The sequence below is a fragment of the Falco naumanni genome, chromosome 13 (assembly GCF_017639655.2).
Source record: "Falco naumanni isolate bFalNau1 chromosome 13, bFalNau1.pat, whole genome shotgun sequence".
Classification (NCBI taxonomy): domain Eukaryota; kingdom Metazoa; phylum Chordata; class Aves; order Falconiformes; family Falconidae; genus Falco; species Falco naumanni.
The window spans coordinates 24,004,133-24,020,552 of NC_054066.1; the positions used below are offsets into that span (position 1 = coordinate 24,004,133).

The following is a 16,420-nucleotide window of genomic DNA, read 5'->3' on the forward strand; positions in this document are numbered from 1 at the left end:
TAGTCAGATTTCCACTCTTCTCCAACCCCATCACACAGCTGAAATAATCAAGTTCCAAGATATTTTCAAGATTTGGTCTGTTCCTGAAAATCAGCATCCTGCTTGCTACCATAGCTTTTGGTGCTGCATCATCCATATGGTTAAGGCATCACATCAGTTTCACTGGATAGCCACAGTTTAAAGCCAAACATATTTATTTTCTTTCTAGGCCTGGTGAACAGTGAACTGCCACCTGTAACAGAAAGAACAGGCACCTGACTTCCACTTAATCACGATCCAAGCGATTAAGGTTTCTGCCAGAGCAGGAGGGACAGCACATCCTCATGCTCCGAGTACCCTGTGCTATACAGACGACAACAGAAATCTCCCTTAAGGGTTTGTAAAGAAACATGTATCGCTTCCAGCACACCCTCCCTCTTCACAGCTAATTGATGCAATATATAAGCATCGCTAAAACCACAAGGAGGCTGGTTTATAAACTCAGCATTAAGGGTACCATCATACTTATTTATGGGGCAATAATCCAGTTCTTCAGTGAATGAGATGGATGACATACTCACTTAGCTTATCCAGATTTTTGCACAAGAACTCCTAAGCAAAGCAACCTTACAGGTCCAGTGCTGATCAGGCAGCCTCCTTAGTACCTCCCATGCCAGAGAATCCCAAAGTCCTCCTGAATAATTTCATATACATCACAAATGCAAGTTAGGAAAAAAGAAAAGTGCTGTAACAGGTGGCTGGTAACAGCCACGTAATCAGCTGGCACAAGATCACCTGAGAGGGGGAAATTTTTGGCCAAGGGCAACAGGGAAATCCCCACTCACAAAGGAAGTGTGGTGGGATCTAGTATTCACGTGGAGCACTGGACTACAGAGCCATAACCCAGTTGGTTAAGTCATCTGCTCTGGAGGGGATGGAAGGGCTGAGCCAACCTCACCAGGGTGGGAGCGTGCAGTTCCACAGATGCTGCACACTGCAGACTTAATATCCCCAGAGCTGCTCTGCCCCCAGGTGCTGCTAGGCTTTAAATGAAGGGGGTTTTGGTTGGTTGGGGTTTTGGGGTTGGTTGGTTGGGGTTTTTTGAGGTTAAGAACTAAACCAACAGTACAGTTCAAACACACTTTCATCATTTCTATCAGCCTCTTCTAGAGCTTGTTGCAATTCCATCACCTGCGGAGTGGCTTACTGGTCAGAAACGTCAGCCTGCCCAGGAGCTGGTACCCAGCTCCTGAAGAGGCCTGCTTGGGTGATTTATAAGTGATGGCAGTGCCCACACAGACTGAATCGCATCTACCCTTTCACTGCTGTCACACAGGTCCCCCCATCACATTTAAGTAGGGCCAGAAGACTAAAATTGCAGGTTTTTTCCTGAAGACACGCAAATGTCGTCATTACCTCCAGCCATGCATCTCAAGACCAACACTTTAATTTAACTTAGTACCAAGTTTAGCATGATTCTCAGAGCTCTTCTGAATGTTCTTATCCACGTGAAAACACTACTTTTTTAATCATCACTGAGACATAAACAGAGGCAATCTATTTTCACCCACCTTCAAATGAAATCCCTCCTTTTATTTGAAACAACTACAGGACCAAAGTTCTCGCAAAGCCTGAGACACAGCTGTCAAGAGGATGGTACAACCACAGCCGTGTTTCCAGTCCCATCCCCTGCCTGCATCAACTGCTCTGTCCCAGCGCCCAGCAGTGTTTTAGTCCTACTGTCACCACCACCCTGAATAACCTGCCCTGCAGCACATACACCCACGGAGGAAGGAGTAAGGACACCTGCCGCACGCTCCCGCAGCCCACAGCACCGAGCTCTGAGCCAGCACAGCTCTATCGGTGACCAAAGCCCCCCGGCTTAGTCATTCCGAGCTCTGCCCCAGCCATGACGTGAGCTACAAAAATCTGTCCAGCAGCTTTGCTCAATGCATTTTTCCCCCTGAAGTTTCACAATATTTGGAGCTTCTCTCTAAACTTTTTCCTTTGCATTACTTCACGGTCTCAGGTTTTATTTTTGAGAAAGAACCAAGCTCACAAGCAATACACATAGGTGTTGGGTTTTGGGGGTGGACGGGAAGGGACGGGGCAGTGTGACTTGGGGGTTTGTTTCTTTGATTAGGATGATGAAGAGAACACGTGAGGTTTTAAACCATTTCCTAAATGATTGGGATTAAGAAAAGGACTGAAAAAGCCTAACACTGAACACCAGTGAGAATATACGAGTTAGCAACTTCCAATGGAAACAGACTGATTTAGTCAATAGTCAGCTGTACCTTGAACTACATTGGTTATGCATGTATTATGTATCTATAATTTTTGTATATATATTGTCATATACAAATATTATTTTAAAAGAATGCGATGTTCACAGGAACCATTTTAAACCCATGTAATACCATACCCCCCCTCCCCCAAATAAACAACATTTTCAGCTAGTCCGAATCTGAAAGCCTCAGCTTTAACACAGTGTAATCATCACTCCGATGCTATTTTCTTAAGGAAAAAAAGCCAGACTGCAGCTTGAAGCTACATATTTTCCTAGTAATATTTCCATTCCAGGCACAACCACCAATATGCTGACATTTATTTGCTACATGTCATTATTTAAAGTTTTACAGCTGCATTCCTTTGCTTTATTAATGGTTTGTCACTACAGTCATGTCTACACTTGCCTCACTTTAAAGGGGAAAAAAAAAAAAAACAAAAAAAAAAAAGAGAAAAAGAAATAAAAAGGGCTTCCTTTATTTGTCAGGTCTGGTACAACCCCACCAGAGATAAAGCCAGCAGCAGTACTGGCTAGAAAGCACAGCTGGCCACAGACATTTTTTTCTAGCAGTATTTCACACAGATGTACGCCGGGCAGAGTTACATGAGACATGGTTAAAACATCTACCATGAGACTGGAAGACTTCACACCAAAGCCAAAACCTTTGGAAACGGGCTGCACGCACTTTTTTAGCTTATTTGCTCATCCATCCTACGTAAGACAGATCTATTCACCAGGCATTCACACCCTTCCTAAAACCAAGGATTCCTCCTTCCTCAGGGGATGCTCATATAAGCAAACACAATATGAAGAAGGTGAGATCTGAGGACAAGCACTTTCTTTTTTCTGTGAATTCAGGAACATCGATGGAAGAAAACATCGGACCAGAATTCAAAGAGCCAGGTCACATTTCAGGATATGAGAACTCTTCCTTAGCTAAAATATGAACTGCCAAATACTAACCCACAGCTTTTTTTTCAGGTACTAACTCGAATTTGGGGTTTTGTCTAGAAAGCTGACTATATTTAAATTTAACAAAGGTATTTCCTGTGCGTCTACATTCCCCTAGGTTTGGCTGGGATGGAGCACAGCAACGCCAATGCGAAGCGAGAAGCTGCATCTCCGTCTCTAGCCCCCTCCAGAATACGGGAAATCACAGCTTGCTGTCTTGTTGTAGAGCAAGGAAGAAGAAATAACTATTCAAGTTCGAGGTTCCTCTCTCCAAATCAAACCTCCAAACCATTCGATGTCTGCAAGTTAGTTACAAATCTGATCTTCAGCTCGGTTCTGCAGTCTTCTACTGATCACCGAGATGACTCTGTTTCCTTAAATTAGTTCAGTATGTGAATTAGTAATACATAAACTGGTTGCACATGGCACTAGAGAGAAAACTGAAACACAGAGAAGAACAAAGGGTGACTATCTAAAAACCAATGTCCATGTATGGTGAATTCACGTGACCCAACAGTTACATCAGAGTTCTCCTGAAATTCAGCGTGAACCAGATCAAGATACTCAAATCCTACCTTTCCTAGAAGGTTTTACCCATGTTATGAATGGGACTATAAACCATGAACATTTTTCTTTTTGTGGTGTTTTTTTCCCCACCTCCTGCCTTTTATGAAGCCAAAGAACCTCTTCAGCTACGACAGACAATTTCGGAGAACCCAGCAAAACCACGAGGGGTTCTGAATATTCAGTCCTATGACCACTCTCTGCAAAGGCTCGATTTTTATTTCCCCAGCAGCAGACCATTAAAAGCTACTGAACAAAGTGTTCTGCTTCTTTATCAGAATCATCTGGAGTTACAAAAGTTGTACTACAAAGATGACAGGCAGCTTTCCAATACCTAGTAGAACCACGTATCCTAGTTCATTTAATATACAACAAAAATCCAGTACTAAACACAATTTGCACTCGGTGCGGTGCTTAAAGATTATTCCATGTGATTAGGAAAGAACATACTGTATGAAGAGTACGAAGCTACACCACCTTCAATCCTAGAGTTACTATAGAAAAGATGTGGAACACAGACAGTATAAAACTCTAAATGGAAGACTCTTTCCAACCTAAAAAAAAAAAACCCCTCACAATTTCAACATGATCAAGTTAATACATAGATGGTGCATGCATGCACACACACAAGCCCGAACAGCGCACGCAGCAATTAATAAACAAGCCAACAAAAACTCCTCAGACCTTCTACAAGATTGGTCCTCAGGCATGACAAGCCATCTGTTGACGGCCCAGCCACCTCCCAAACCAGCTGCGACCACAGCCCCTCCTGGCCACTTGCCACATCACTGAATGAGACCATCCATTTCTCAAACTGCTTTCCATGAGATTAAGCTCAAATACTTCTCAAAGGCAACCACCAGAGAAAGCCAGAGGCGCGCTGCTGCTCAGTCTTCCAAAATTTAGGATAGATGTCTAGTTGTCACAGTCAGTAACCATAAGCTATCTTGCCTTTATAACAAACCCCAGAAATTACATGGTATTGGCATGTATGGTACACACATGCCCAGTCCCCCCCTAAAGAAAACCAATCTAAAGTATTCCTTGCAAAGACAACTAAGATTGAGAGTGGCTTCAAAGATGACAGAATCTATTACTCAGCACACAGTTTTGTTGAAATAGAAACGGTCTCCACCAGTTCTTCAAAACTGTAAAACATCCCATTGAGGATGACAGAAGAGGCTTGTATCAGACACATTTAAATTTATTTTTTTTAAAAAAATATCAGGTTATATAGCCTAATATCAGCTCCTTTATACCATGTTTTTTTTTTAATATATATATATGTATTATGAGCCCCTCTTCTACAACTCCATCTCCTACCAACCATTTTCCCTGGCTTGTCCTGGCACAAACCAGGTTCTGCAATGAGGACGTTGAGAAATTGGCAGCTCTGACCACAGCAGGAAAGTATTTTTGCTACCTGATCTGCATCCTCAGAACCACATCCTAATACCACAACCAGCCCAAGCCCTCCACTGCCATCTGCACGGCTGGCTTGAATGCAGGCAGGCTCCCCCACCCACCGCGTTACACTGACCCCCAGATACTTGGGTTGTTACAACTGGAGCAAGAAGTTGCAGTTCCTTAAAATGGTTTTGCCACGGTTAAAAAAGAGGTACGGAATCATGGGCTCATGTCAGAGGGAGTTCTACTTAGCACCACTGAGAAGTCAAACACAGCTTTAGAAACACAGGCCCCAGAAACTGGGAAAACTCAAATATTTCCACAAGAAATCTCAATTCTGGAAAGAAACACAGTGAATTGCAATAGATAAAAAAAAAAAAATAAACCCTTTCGCGTTTGCAGCAGCCGTTACCTGCAGCACACATTATTCCTCTTCCATAAAAAGAAATATTCTTGGAACCATTTGCTATTTTCCAGGAGTCTTTGTGGAATTGAAGAACCATATCAAAGTCTGGTATGTCAAATCGTGTCACTGTTGATCATTATGCAGTTGAAGAAATGCGTGCTTTTTCCAGGGATATTTTGAACAAACTCAGAAACAACTCCAGAGAAAAACAACTAGGAAAAAAAAGATTGCCAGTATGTACAAACAGAGTATTATGCACACCCCCACAGACTTATTTGTACACACACATACTCAGACACTAAGAATCTAAAATGAGTACGTAACCCACTAGGAAGGCTCCAAATGACAAGTGCTTCTTCTCAGAGTTGCTGTTGATGCTGGCGTTTGCATGCAAGAGATGAACGCCCTGTTTTCCTATTGTATTTTACACAGCACATGTTGAAATTTCAGATTAATTAAAACATACATAACACAATTATATTTTCACTAAAAAGAGTGGTAAATATAGCTGCTTTCAAGAGACTCTTGCCACGGCTTGCCACTTGAATTCAGAAAGGAGTGGTAATAATTGTTCATGTAGAAAAGCCTCTCGAGACATGAGCAGTACCTGGAGGTATGCGCACAGATGGTTGGTCAAGGCACAAACAGTCTGGAATTTGTCTTGTCTGATGTGTGTTCATTAGTTTAGTTAAATCACATCCGTCTGAAGAGCGACTGAAACCTGAAAGCATTCTTTCTCTATTTAATTGCAAACACGGTAGATTAATTTGAAAGCATCCCAACAGACGGGCTTCTCCGTAATGATTTTGAAGAAATACATGCAGTTTTTAAAATCTGTTACGACAAAAGAAAACAGAGCAGAGGGAATGCATACCTACAAAGCTCACTGGCCTTTTCTGAAGAGGCAGCAAGATGCCTGCCCCTCGTTCTCTGTGCCATTTCAGACAAGGCCACCAGCAGCTAGATCCTAGCTCCAGCAAGCTGAAAAGCATAAACATCCTCCCCAAAATTAACCGCTGTAATTAATCAGTGGGTTTATTCCCCTCTAGTTTATTTTTATTTTAAATGACACATTTCAAAGTCTGCAGTACATTCCACCTCTTAAGACGGAATTATCAGCAGTTTTCGATTCTATAGGGGATCAAGGAAAGTTAACGGCATTTTTCCCCACACTAGTGTGAGATTAAGGCAGCTATCCGAAGGGTAACGGTACGATGATTTTCAGTAGTTTGCATTTATTTAGACCTACAATTTTACCTCACATTTTCATGTCTTGAAAGTTCATTATGTTAAAGAACAACAATTTGCAATGCAGCTAGCTGCATATCCTTCATAGGAAATGTAATTTAGGAAGAGACAATGTACAAAAAAAGAAGAAAAAAAAAAGGGGGGGGGGGGGTCCCTAGCTCAACCCTGGGATGAAACTGAATAACCAAAGAGCTTCTAACACGTACCAGAATCAAGGACCAGGAATGGGAAGATCAGGTCAAACAGCATCATGCAGGAGTGTCTTATTTCACAAGGCAAGCACAACTAATCAGCATATAATAGCTCTGATGAAATACCAGAATAAATCAAGCTGATGCACAAAGGAGTCTTTTATCCAAGATAAACTTCACGCCATTAGGGCTTTTTCCCCCCCCCCCCACCCCCCCCCCACCCCTCCCTCCCTGGTTTTCCGGAGGGGAATCTTGTGAAAACTTGTGTAGGAAAAGCCAGCCCACCCTCCTCCCACCGCCGCGCACGCCTGCGGTGCGCACGTGCCCCAAAGGCAGTCATATTCGAGTGAAAACGTAATGACACTAGATTTAAGGGAATAAAACACACCAGAAGTGAAACAGATCTCCAAAAATTTTATTAGGCTTGTATTAGCTACGGCTGAGCACAAAGCCACAGGCAGGCGAGCTAATCCAATGGCTCCACAGCGTTCTCACTTCTGCAAACGGTATTACAGCAGCAAGTTCATCTGCTGCTCAAAATCAATTCTGAAACATGCAAACCCACCACGGTTACAGCCTGCACCGCTGGCATAAAAGCAAGCTACACAGAGAAAACCTGCATACAACTCACACTCACCATTTGGCTTTTTCTGGGCTTCTTCTTCAATCTAAAAATTATGTTACTCATTTTTGCTATTTCTATTCTTTTCCATCTTTCCTGTCCTCACACCCTCCTTTCCTCACTTTTCTCCACATTAATCACAATGGATAAAGACGACTCACAAGGGACATAGTTGCAAAAATCGAGAAGTTTGCAGGCACACAATTCTCACAGCAGCAACAGGCTGAGGTGAACTCTTCTTGCACAATGATGGCAAATTCTTTTTTCCCCATGACTGTTTTTACATTGTTGGTTTTTTACATTTTTAATTTGAATTTTTTACATTTAGAAAATGTCCAATTATAAAATTTGTTCTGACAGGTTGCTTTCAATGGCAACTACTTTAAATATTTTTTTCAAGGGAAGTTGTTTTATGCAATTGCAAAAACACAAGCAGTAATCAACATTTCTAACTAATTTGTTTCCGCTCGTCCACCCTTGCAGAGACATTTGATTAAGAGTTCTGGGCGCTGATCAATCAACAGCTGTATAATACACCACCAAACGCACTCAGCATCTCCATGCTTTTCTAGAAGACCACAAGCCACATCAAACAGGGACGGGCACGAAGCAGGACCTTTGTTTCACCGACACCCTCCTCTGCACTGGTCAGCAGAAGAAAGAGCTCTTCCAGCTGCGGGCCCCCCGCATGCCCCGCGAGGAGGGAGGATGCCGGCGCCCTGACAGCTCTACATCCCACAGCACAAACCGGTCCCCTAACCGCAAAGCACCATTTCGTGCAACAGACAACACTGCATGTCTCTTAATAAAATGATAATCCTTTTCAGGTTCTCTACACTCTGTGTGGCCTCTGAGAACAGCAATTTGCAAACAAAAAGTCACAACATCGCAAAAGATACTCAGTAAACTTAAACACTGTTTCAAGCAAATACCAAGTTATTCCAACTATTTGCTTGAGGAGGAACAAACCCCTTCAATCCAGACCTACATCTGGCTACAATTTGGGCCCCGATCCTGCAGACATTTGCACTAGAGTACATCTTTATGCACTCTTAATAGTTGTATTAGCAAGTACTGAGCTCCCCCGGATCCGGGCTGTGACTCCATGCACATACCCAGGCACACAGGAAAAACCTCTACATGAAGAGAAATTCTTGCACAAAAGGTGCAAGTTGGATAAGGCGTTGTTTCACCCGTTTGCTTTCTTCTACCATTTAATAGCCAAAGTATTCATCATGGTCAGAGGTTGATAAGCATAGCATCTGGCAACAAACACCCTCCCCTTCAACTCTGCTCTCTCAAATAATAGTCTCTCTGCAGTAATATCACAAAGACCTCAGTTATCCCTTCTAGAGTTCCTGTGCAGTGGAGAATCTACTGAAATCAATGGGGTGGGTTTTGTTTTTTTTTTACCACTGATTAAATACAAAGAAAAAAAAAGGATATCTATCATATCAATCTGCAGCGCTTGAAAAGCACGCATACCAAATTCCATTTACGACAAGGTTTCAGCACACCTTTGTGCAAGACAAACTTTTTTGTTGTTGCCATTCACCGCTAACCTGACTCCGGGCTGACGCTGCACTGACAAAGTGGCTCATTGTGTTATTGTGGGAAACTGCTTGGGAGAGATCTCCCATTCAGCCCCAGGATTCAAGAACACATGTTCTCACGGAGCAGCCGCTGCAAGGGAGCAGCTCTGCATGGCTGCAGGAGAAGTTTCCCATGTAGAAGGAAAGTTGAACCCATTCTCATCATCATGTTCACAGGATCTAAGCGCCTAGACTGTACGTTTAACAAAAAAAACCAACCCAAAACCCACCACCCAACCCTCATCACTCTAGAACTTTTCACCATCGGGAGAAAAAAAAACCACGTTAGTTTTGTTTCATCATCGCTCACTTTCCAGAGCAAAGTAAAATTTGCAAGAGTTTTTTTTAATTTCTATGAAGCAGTTTGGGAAAGTAAGACAGTATTTTACCTAAGAAGATTTCTCTTAATTACAGATAGACAGGAGTTCATATTAAGAAAACCAACCCAAACCCCACAAACAAAAAAAGAAACTACACACAAATTCATCAAGTCATTGACCCATTTTTGACTGAGTAATTCTGGTATCCAGCACCTTACCGGAAAGAAGCCTTTCCTACTCCAGGTATCTGATTTTTATCTCTGATGATAATAAAGCATCACGGATCAAAAGCACTGAATCTTTAAATGCAGAGTACTAGGGGGGGGGTGTTTTCTTTAAGAACTGAAGACAGGGTCTCTGTCTAGAGAGAAAATGCTGAATCTTCACCATGCTGAATATGCCAAATGATGCAGCTATAAAGCTCAAGTTATTTATTAAATGGTTAAAAAAGGAAAACCTTTGGGTTTTGTTACCTGTCTGAAGCGGGGCACAGTTTGCAATGCAGACTGGAAGGGAAATGAAGTTCTGTTGATACAGAAGGAGACAGCCCAGTGGGGTTACCAGCACTCGGATCATCTGTATCAATCTTAATTCTGAATCCTCACCCTTCTAACCAAGTTAATTCCCAATCTCTGCCAATCCATTCAGGCAATGAAAGGCTGAAAGTTACCCTCAATAAAAACACATTGTTCTTTGATAACAACAGCACAGTTAAGTATTGAGCAACTTGTATCATGAACTGGGAAACGAACATCACTTAGAAAAATTACACCGAACTCAGCAGTGCTGGTTGAAAGGCAGCCAGAACCATGGCATGGTGCCAGGCAGGTGACACACTCTGACCGCACTGAGGGCAGTCAGAAGGTGACAGCCCCATTCCTATAACTCCTAGTTACAGGAGTTACTCATTACTAAGTTATAAGGCTTTGTTAATTAGAATTTCCTAATATTTCACCTATTGACTTTGATACTACCGCTTTCACTGTGAGCGGAACAAGAAGAAGCAACAGCGGTACTGAAAGGTTATTAACGCACCTTAAACTAATTATTTTTCACATAATGAGAAATTTCTGAAGACCAATGAAAATTCTCCCAAAGCCCAGAGCAAGCAGCGGGCACCTTCCAGTTCACAGCACATTGCCAGCCAGGCTCCTTTGGGAACAATCCCTGAAAGAGTGGATCTAAAAGCAACCTACCGTTTCTGGTTCTTTGGAGTTTTTTTTAATTACAAACTATCATCCGAAATATCCTACCCTACTGCTTTTAGCTCCAAAACAGGATAAAACATTGTAACAGCTTGCTGTTACTGTGAGCTTAGGCTAAAAGGTAGGAGAACTGAGAAGGAAAAAAAAAAAAAAAAAAAGAGAGAAGAGGCAGTGAAGCAAGAAAACAATGTGTTTTTACGCTAGGTCTGCAGATGGATACCCAGAGCTCCTTGCTTCCTAAAAATTTAAGAAGGACATAGCTGTGACCATCCAAGCCTACACAGACTCCATCTAGGATAAACAGCGTTAACCTGCAGGCTCCCATCAAAACCAGCCTTGACAGAAGGCAGCTTGGGTGCTCGCTGCGGCACAGCTGGACACCCCTGCCTGCACAGCAACGGGGCAACAGCCCTGCAGGCTGCAGGCGAGCCCTCCTGCACCAGCTGGCCACACAACTCTGCAGAAAGTAAAATTTTAAAGGTAGAAAATAACAAAGGGGGCCTCAAAGAATGCAACAGAGAGTTCTTTTGGCATAGTCAAGAGGCACACGTACAAGACAATAATAAGAACCAGGAACTTGAGCTAGGTCAAGGAAGGTAAATTTCTCCACAAACTGCAATATTTAACGCAAACTTGTTATTTGATCAAGAAGGGGACAGTCATGCTTCTTTACGCTTCTCTACTGACAAAATGACACACAGCTCCAAGGAAGACAATTAAAGTCTTGAAATAAAAGTTAGCTTTCCACATCCTTTAAATTACTCAATTCTAGCCAAGCAAAAAAACCTTAAAAGGATAGGCAGCAGAAAGCAAACCAACTTTCAAGCTTCATGCCACATGTAACCGCAGTTTCATTTTCCATTGTTACACCTGGAGAAATGCATTTCCATTGCTGCACACCAAACTTCAGAGGTGCCAGAGCCTACAGTCTGTTCAAACGCATTTAAGAAATCCCCAGAGAGGTTGAAGTTGCACTCTGTAGAGGTATGCCAGGAGAAGATTGGTCTCTCTGAACATCAGTGGGTCTTTGAGAAAAAACAGAAAAAACAGTTCCTGACTTCGTAAGATAAATGCACTTTTATTTCTGCTCTGTAAGCGAGATACCCGAGTACATGCCTCCCTCTCCCTGGTTCCGTAACAGCATCCCCAGCCCCACGGATGCAAGACACTACTCCAGCAGAACAGCAGGGAACCATAAACTTCCTGGCCTGCCTGTTGCTGAAAGCAGGCTGCTGTCAAGCCCCACGCTGAGAGCCCTTCCAGCCCGAACCGCTACCAAAAGTTATTTAGTCTGTGTTTGTCCCGGGAGCATTTCACACCACCTCTGCCGACACATACGCCTGTGACAAACAGCCTCGCCTGGGCTGAGCAAAGGCACATGGAAGGCAACTGAGCCATGCAGCAAGGATTGCCCCTCTTTCCACGTCCAACCCCGGAGTCGTCCTGCTGGGACAGGGCCTGTGGTACTGACGTCAAAACACTTCTTCTCTTTCTTTGCTCCACCAGCTTTCAGAAGGCAAACTTCATTTGTTCCCTAGGCTGGCATCAAGAACCTGCTTGTGACTTACAAACATGGGGTAGACCCATTACACAAGGCTCAGAGCAGACTAGCAACAAGTACGTAAAAATAAGACTGTTGCTAGTATGTAAAAATATCCGTAACGAAGCAGAGAAAAAAGTAGCTTTGCACCTTAAAACGTGCAAACCTGAATTTCAAGAAATGGACTGTGACTTGGTTAGCACCTGGGGGTGGGGAAAATGACCTGGAAAAAAAGGTAAGCAGTTTTGGAGCTTTGCGGAGAAGGCACAAATAATACACATTTCATCCACTGAATTTCAATAAACAGATCAGAAAAAGAAGTGCAAGTCCTTCAAACGTAGGAAAACCCGCCTCCAAACTCAAGTTGGATGTACCTATGTGAGGAAAAAGACTGAACCTACATGAAAGGCTAATTCTTTGAGAATGTTTTCTACAGTATCTTGCATAAATATGAAGCACTTCACCACCACATGTCCTGATGGACTTCAGCGCTCAGCTTTTCCTGGACATGCACCTCACTTTGCTTATTGCAAGAGAGATTCACAGAAATCCCCACGGAGCAAGAAATATTACAGTAAGTTTATGTCCTTCCAGAATGAGTTCCACATCAAATACATACGTACAGTATATATATATAATAAGTTTTAAAAATTAAAATGGTGGTCAACAGTAGCTTACCTGTGACAGCGGAGGCAGAAACTTCAGAGTATCAGCCAACTCTGCGGTTTGCTGATACTCTGAAGGCAGCAGCACGGAACAAGCCTTCCCCAGTGAAGTCCCACCTAAACGACATAACTGACCCACCACCCAGCTACATTTTATTCCACTGCTTTAACACCCAGGGGAATGCTATCGAGGCACGCGTACGTTGTGTGGATAAGCTGGCACACCCAGGTGCTATCACCGAAAGTACTGCACGATCTGGATTCTTTAATATTTACATTCTGACCCAGTTCAGTCACATTTTGGCAGCGCACAGCGGAGCCCATACGGATACCCACCTTAACCATACAGTACACGGTTAATCAGTGACAAAAGCCTACCCATTAACCCCAGTACTTCTTCCAGCAAAGAGCTTCACAGGTCTCAGAGATTCAAGTGGGTTTCATTTGTTCCCTAATTTCTAGGGGAAGGGTACATATTCTTCCATCATTTGACATGCTAATATCTGGTTTAAAAAAAAATAATAATTAAAATTAACTGAAATTACTCTCTACCTACACCATAGCATACTGCTCTCGGGGCCAGGGAGGAAGATGACACACATCCATGCACCAATTTTTATAGTAATGGACCTGTGTAGGAAAAAAGCACGCCCACTCTCTCTCACATGAGCATATTCTTCCTCCCACTTCTCTCTCTAGTCCCTAATTAGAGCTCCAGGATGGTACGGAAAGACAGTCTGTGTGTTCAGAGTTGTTTTAGCCTGCTGAGGAGTACGTAAGCAATGGAGTGGGCTGCAGGGAACCCCTCCAGTACCAAAATAACTCTTGAGCATTTCATCCTCCTCCTGATGCTCACTAAGGCAATTCCCCCATCCTTAATGAGTTCTGACTAATTTTTTCCTTTGCCCCAGATGAAACTTCAACTGCAAGATTTTTCTCTATCTTGTTCTGTGTTCCTAAAGCTTCATAAAGCCCTGTTATGAATAATCTAAGTCACAGATTGCTGGGCGTACCTCCCCATCATCCCATAGGTGCCAGAGATACCTTACACTTCATAAAGCAACTGCTTAGAGCACAACATATGTGAGTGCTACAGCTCTACACCAAGAAGTAATCACTGCCCATTACAGTTTTAAGTACTTGGAAATTAGTACTATGAAATTCAGCACCATTACAAGTCACCTCACCCTCAGCCTCTTCTTTGTTCAAGGAAGAGCAGAACAAGATTTATTATCATTTCAATCAGATGCTCAACCTGCAACAACTTTTGTCTTTAAATCTGTAGCTGAAGAGACAGTGGATGCTCTGATTTTCCTCCTTCTCATCCATATACATTAGTGGTGCCAAAATCCCCGAAGAATACTTGGTCAGAAATAACGAATGAGATAATCACCTAAATTGAGCAGACTACGATATGTTTATTATTAAGAACATGCTGAGACACATTAGTTTTGAAGGCTTGTTTTGAACACTTCTTGAATCTATTAAGGAAAATCACTTTGTTACTAGTAATTTCCTTCTTGTGACAAGCATGAGTGGGTTGAGCCTCCTACCTGTTACATATGGAGAAAGTACTTACACTAATAATAAACAAAGAAAAAGCAGTTAGTACAATCACTGACTGCATTCTGCTTACAACATGAATGCTGAAGCATCATTGGGTTGTATGAGGGTTAAGAATTTCCAAAAATTAACAGAAAACTAATCAAAAAATGAAGAAACATGGTGGTACCTAACAGCAGAGCTATTTGGCTGGTAAACTGACAGAATTTTTAGACCAGCTAACAGACTGGAAACCCACTCTCAGAAGTCATCCTTCCCTCTCTCTAGGAAGGAACGCTATGGGGAAAACATGACTTAGGCCTGACAGCTTGCATATAACGTTAAACTGCACTACAACTAATACTGTAACAAGGACCAACATTTATCATCAAGTTACTTAATCACTGGGAAACCAGTAATGTAAAACTAAAGAAAGTGAGCTCCCCATCCCAAATAGAAATAGGTATGACAGACAAAAGGATATTATATTAGATTTTATGTTAAATGTCGTGTAACATTGTCAAACACAAGGTAGAGGTCACAATGTTTTTTGTAAACCATATCCGAAAAAACTAATCAGTGGCAAGAAGATATAAAGATGTAGAACAGGAGCATAACATTCGCTGCTGGATCCAAACTTTAGCATTTAAAGGCATGCCAGTGGCCCCAAATACAAAACGAGGTGGGTTCTGTCTAGTACAATAGTGTCAGGCCACTGTTCATCAGTACAATAAAACTGATAACTACTTTTACAGCTTCCCTTGGCAGCTTTATCTCCTGTAGTCTACATTCAGGGTCTTACTCTCCCCATATCTAATCACAGAGGCTTGAAATCATCGCATAAGTCATGAGATAAGTAGGTATACACACATATATATGTGTTTGTCTACATAACGGGTATAATTACCTTCATTTTCCTTAAGAACCTTAGAATGCTTAAACCATGTTTAGAAAGAAACAAACAAATTACAACGAATTACTAAAGACTATAAAGCAAAGCGTTAAAGACAAACATCTCAGCTTCTCCCTCTCATTTTCCTGGATTTAACCTGCCACAAAAAGCTGCAGGCTGACAGCGTGCCCTTCAGCCGAAAAGCACAGCATGCCTGTACCCCAAAGCCTTACACACACTCGCTTCAAGAGAGCGGCATAGCGGGAAGCACAGCTCCTGCCACTGGCACATACCAAAGATTCCAGATCATTTTTGCACCACGACTAAAATGTTCTCATCAACTTGGATTTCTGTTGTAACATGTTACTCCAGCCTTGGAAAGTGCAAACTCAGTGTGCGGAGTTCAGTGTTGTTTCAGAAAGCCTTCTCTTGGGTGCCAGGGATGCAGGGAAAATGCATTGGGAAGAACACACACAACAATCCTCCTACTTGCAAAACCAAAATCCAGCCATAAACCCTAAGAACGCCACACACCTACCACAGTCTTTTTTTTTTTTTTTTTATTAGCACAGGGAAGATAGGAACAGGGGTACTTCGTTAATGCCTCACCTCTTCATTACTCCGCCTTCTTTCTGTAAATGTGACTAAATCGCTAAATACATGTTGCTAACTTTGAGATATGTCTACAGGCAAATAAATCCTTTACGACTATACTCGTCGTTAGAAACACACACACCAAAGGAAAAAAAAAAAACCTATGGTAAACAATAAATTCTCATTGTACTTAATAGCTGTAGGTCTTTGTTAGAAACAGCCATCCCAGAACACGCAGCCGCATTCATGAGATCAAGTGAATTCTATCTGAAGTTTACAGAAGGAAGCGTATACAAACAGTCTCACAAAGGTATTTTCATAGCAGGAAGCTACAAGCACTTCTCTGCCGCTCCAGCGGCTGCTGACCCCGCTGCACTGCAAACGAACCCTGCAGTCCATGGGGGAGCAGGCA

The 16,420-nt window shown here is 42.5% G+C and overlaps 1 protein-coding gene across 2 annotated transcripts in view; it reads right to left on the minus strand.

The window, feature by feature from the left end:
- FNDC3B (fibronectin type III domain containing 3B) overlaps positions 1-16,420 on the minus strand; it is a 209,525-nt gene that overhangs the window by 169,907 nt on the left and 23,198 nt on the right. The gene's annotated exons all lie outside the window — the stretch shown is intronic.